Source organism: Dama dama, chromosome 31, assembly GCF_033118175.1.
Source record: "Dama dama isolate Ldn47 chromosome 31, ASM3311817v1, whole genome shotgun sequence".
Lineage (NCBI taxonomy): Eukaryota > Metazoa > Chordata > Mammalia > Artiodactyla > Cervidae > Dama > Dama dama.
Genome location: NC_083711.1, coordinates 7550986 through 7556295, shown reverse-complemented (window position 1 = coordinate 7556295; position 5310 = coordinate 7550986).

Sequence of the window (5310 nt, the reverse complement as noted above, 5' to 3'; positions counted from 1 at the left end):
TGTATAATTGGGAGATCAAGCTAGTCAGTTCAAAGATGGATAGTAGCAGAAATCTGAATTCAGTTTGTAAGTATTAGTGTGGTTCACACCTGGCGCAAATCATGCTTGTCACCAGAAAAAGGGGAAATCTTTGGTGACTGGTTTTACCAACCACAACACCCCCCCTCCAGAAAGATCCCCTAAACTAAAACAGTTGTCACATATGTATATGAATAGATGTGTGCTTACATATGCTATCTTGAGTCTTATTCCACAAAGTTGGTTGTGCAGGAAACATTAGGCTTATTGCTTTAAATCAATCACACTGGACTCTGGCATTGTTGGGGGCTCCTTACCCCACCTCCAAGGCCAGAGTGATGGCGACGCTGAGGCCACCGCTCTCCTATGCCTATGGGTGTGCCCACATCTGACCCTGTGGCTCCAGCTCCCGGGCGCTGGAGTCCTGCTGTGAGTCCTGCTGGGGCTAGCAACCTCAAGGCCAGGATCCAGCCCACAGAGGTGTGTGCCCCAAGGCCACCTCCCCAGGAGGCCCCAGCCACCTCGAGGGGTCCAAGAGTGAATCGGCCGAGGGCCCTCTGTTCCTCCAATGAAAGAGGGTCTTTCTGGGCCCGGGCATGGGAATGCCTCTGCCCGCATGCTCTCCTTTAGTCGGCCCTGTCCTCTGCCTCCCTCTGCAGGAAAGCAGCTCAGCCTGGACTTCACAGGAAGAGAACCTGCCCTCAGGTTTATGGCCTGGCGTCTTTATACTCCTCCAGGGCCATAAGTCCGGCATCCCCTACAAATGGCAGGAAGGAAATGCTATTAGGAAGAAACCTAACTTCCCTGCCCAGCAACTGATCCACCACTCTGTGTGTGTGTGTGTGTGTGTGTGTGTGTGTGTGTGTGCACATGTGCATGCATTCACATGCACGTGTCTCACTTTTCACCCTCCCCCAGCCCGTTGTTGGGGGGTCACCCCCAACCCACTGTTGAGGTGTCACCCCCAATGAGACACATCTCTCATATGAGGCCACGAAGCCCCTGCTCTGGGGGCCACTGGGGATGACGGTAATGTTTCTGAGCACTCAGCACCGGGGATTGTTGTTGTTCAGTTGCTAAGTCGTGTTCAAGTCTTTGCGACCCTGTGGACTGCAGCACGCCAGGCCTCCCTGTCCAGCACCAACTCCCGGAGGGCACTTGCGGTTGGGAGGACCAAGGGGGCTTCTTCAGCTTGTGACTGGTGGGCTCATGTGACGTGTGTCTCTCCTGGGCTGGAGCATTTAGTCATCAAGAGAGACAGCGACTGCCTCTGAAACCCACGTCTCGAGAGTGAGGCCAGTAGGACACGGAGCAAAGCCCCAGCCAACCCACTGTGTGCTCAGGACCCGAGAGAGAAATGAACCTGGCCTGAAGCAGTAGTCTTCCCATTCCTCACCCTGGATGAAAATTAAGGCATGCTTTGGATAAATAATTTGGGAAAACATCGCATGAACTTAGCTTTGAGTCTCTTGCCTGCTGTTTGACAGCATACGAGGTTTCTTAGCCTCTTTGCGCCTCAGCTCCCTAATAGCACCCACCTCAGGATGCTTGTGAAAGGACCACCTGGGCTAGTGTACATCAAAGTTTCCAGTGTTCTCTAGTGTTCATTCAGTGCTCGTTTTCTTCTCTTCCTGTGGCACCTTTAACGGACACGGGGTCGCCTCCCGCTTTCCATCTTTCCAAACCCCCTCCGCTGAGTGCCCGGAGTCCAGTTGAACTGTTCACCTGTCTCCCATGAAGCGCAGGCTCTTTCGGAAGAGGCTGTGTCAACTCCCGCTCCAGACGGAAGCCAATCCGCACACCCCACGCCCCCAGCCACCGTGTGGTTCAGGAAACGCTTGTGATGTTAGTGGTGGTAGTTTAGTCGCCAAGTCGTGAACTACTCTTGGGACCCCATGGACTGTAGCCCACCAGGCTCCTCTATCCATGGGATTCTCCAGGCAAGAATACTGGAGTGGGTTGTCATTTTATTCTCCAGGTGTGATGTTAGTAGCCCCCAGTAAATCTCAGGGTTCTTGCTAGGACTTCTGGGCCCTCAGGACCCAAGAGAGTCCTACACTTACTTCCCTGCATCTCTCTTTCCCCAGGAGGAGATCTGTTCTCTGTCTTTTGTGCAAAGATCCTCGCTGACTCTTGCTCAGACACATCCAACCCATCAGGGGACACAGCCTGGGATCCAGCTGGGAGCCGCCCCCGCCCCCCCCCCCCCAGCCCCCGCCCCGCACTTACTAGTTTTCTGCTAATTAAAATTTCTAATACAACTTGTGCTAAGTGAGTTTGCAAGGCAGGGGGTGTGGATAAAGGACCCTCCCTGGCCTAGAGGGGCTCCCCTCTGTACTTCCTGCTAATGAAGACACATATGCATGAAAGCGCTTGTCTGGACTCTGGGTTAGCTGAGCGCAGAAGGCACCAGGCAGTCAGGGTTTCAAACAACCCAGGAGGAACACAACTCGGGGCAGATAGCTCAGCATGTCCCTGGCAAATAATAATTACAATACTCTCTGAAGAACTTCAGGATTTGTGCACACGTGAGAGCAGAAAATCCATGTCATGGAAATGATGTGGCTTAATTTGACATTTATGGCTTTTACTGGAGGCTCATCAACATCAGCCTGCTGGTTGGTTTCATTTCATTAAATTTGCCAGTGTGTCGAATTACACTGCTAATGCTGATGGTGGATGACATAAATTCCCTTTTCTGCTCTGACCTGAGGTTCACTGAGCCACTTTTCAGTTCTGTTGTAACACATTGTCCCGAATCACTGACACTTTATATGTGCTTCTCTTACAAAGAGTGCGTAGCCTGTGACTTTCTTCCTATGAGGACACTAATCCCATGGTAGGGGGTCCCACCCTCATGATTCATCTAAACCTTGTGTGTGTGCATGCTCTGTTGTGTCCAACTCTTTGCTATCCCAAGGACTGTAGCCTGCCAGGATCCTTTGTCCTTGGGATTATCCAGGCAAGAACACTAGACTGGGTTGCCATGTCCTTCCTCAGGGGATCTTCCCAACCCAGGGATTGAACCAGTATCCTCATGCATTGACAGGTGGGTCCTTCACCACTGTGTCACCTGGGAAGGCGTATCACCCCAAAGCCCTACATCCAAAAACCCTTATCCCCAGAGCCCCGCATTCTAATATCACCACACTGGGGATTAGGACTTCAACACAGGAATTTGGTGGAGGTGGCACAAGCTTTCAGTCCATGCACAGTACCAATGACCCACTCCCTCCCAGCCGCCCACTAGCCTCTGCTGGCCTCTGTCCTGGGCAGCTGCTTTCTGTAGTCTTCCCGTCTTGGGTGCAGTGCCCACCAGACTGCATGTGAACCTGCCCGAGAGTGGGCTCCCTACACTCCGATTCTCCATACCCATCCGTCCTTCAGCCTTGACTCTCCTGGGCCAGAGAAACTGTTACCTGCTACTCAGAGACTGTGGACCAGTCAACCCTGTGAACCTCTCCACCACCCAGTGGCTGCAGCTACATCTTCTATAACAAGATCTGCACCCCAGCCTTGGGGAAGTGACCCCCCTTCCAAGTTTGCTCTTCCCTGGGCACTCTCCCTCACCTCTAAGATATACTTTAGTGTTCTCTATGCATTTTTATAGTTTCTTCCTTATCATCATTTAATCATTCTTTATAGAAACTGCCTCTGTTCAAATGACTGTGTGGTTTATCTCCAGCTTCATTTTTGGGTGTTAACATAGAGGTGGTATAGGACCTGGGATGCAGAGGATGGGTAACAAGGAAAACGAAATAATACATGTAGAACATGAGTGCCTGGTGTATACCAGGTCCTTTTATTTTAGCTGCTATTTTTAAATAAGTGTTGCTATTTTTTTTTGGTAGCAGATCAGTATGATACTGGGCAAAGGGAGAAGGCTTTCTGAAGGAAAGGATGTCTGAGTTGGTTTGAAGACAGACCAATGAGTTTGGAGTATGGGTGGAAAGGGTGCCATCAGGGCCAAGACCAGGAGGATAACCCACCTCCCATGGTTGTTCTAAGGACTAAAATGAGATTGGAAAGATAAGTGTACTTTATCAACATGGATATTATAAACAATAATAGCCCAACTCCTTTTGCTTATTGAACACAGGCCTTAAGGGACAACTAGCCTCCTTGTAGAAATTCCATGCTCATTATATTTTGAGGACTGGACATTTCCACCAAAATAAAGTGCCTAGAAAAAATTGCATCTACTGTCCCAAAGGGAATAGCACTCATTGTAAATAACTAATCTGACACACTCATGTGTGAAGCATTCACTCATTCAGCAAATATTTCTTGTGTGTTCTGCAAGGAGTGGGTGATGTCAAAATTCATAAGATGCTGTCCTTGTTCTTAAAGTCATGTTTTCACAGGCCACTAAGGGACACAGAATGGGGACCGATATTTGAAGTCTTACATGATACACGTTCTACAAATGGACTGAGTTTTCAGGTCCCCCCCCCCACCCCCGAAGGCACTCACTCCACCCTCTTGCTTCCCTGCACCCACTCTACAGGGATTTGGTTAAATTTGATACCAGCTTCCCCATGACTTTTGTTTCTTCTTTTTTTTTAGTGAAAAAAAAATCTTACTATTTTTAATTGGAGGATAATTGCTTTACGATGTGTTAATTTCTGCTGTACAACAATATGAATCAGCTATATACACATGCACATAGCCTCTCCCTCATACGCCTTCCTCCCCCATCCCCTATCCCACCCCTCTACGTCATCACAGAGCACTGAGCTGGGCTCCCTGTGCTATAGAGCTCCTTCGGGCTAACGATCTACTTCTCACATGGTAACATATATATAATACATATGTCTATGCTGCTCTCTCAATTTGTGCCACCCTCCCCTTACTCCTCTGTGTCCACAAGTCCATTTGCTACTTCTTAATGTTTCACCTAAGCTAAACCGGAATTAAAGTGCTTCTGTCCCCAGCATCCATGTCTGCCTCCTGCCTCAATTCTGCTTGCCTCAGACTCAACCCATCACCAAGTCCCTTCACCGTCTCCCAGACCACTCACTTCAAGCATTTGTCTCATGAGTTTCCTATCATTGTAGATCAGACTGGTGGGCATGATGGTGGGCCGATCACTGGAGACATTTTCTCAGTCTGTCCTGCCATCCAGGGAGATCCCTAAATCTCTCCGCCGTCTTTTCCTCCTCCCAACTCTCTTGAGAAGCAAATTCTACTCTTTGTCTCCTGTAGAATAGTCCCACCCATACTCAGGAGGCTCTGAGGTCTCACTTCCCGTACCAAATACTTGGTAAACAAACACAGTTCCCTCCTTGGAGA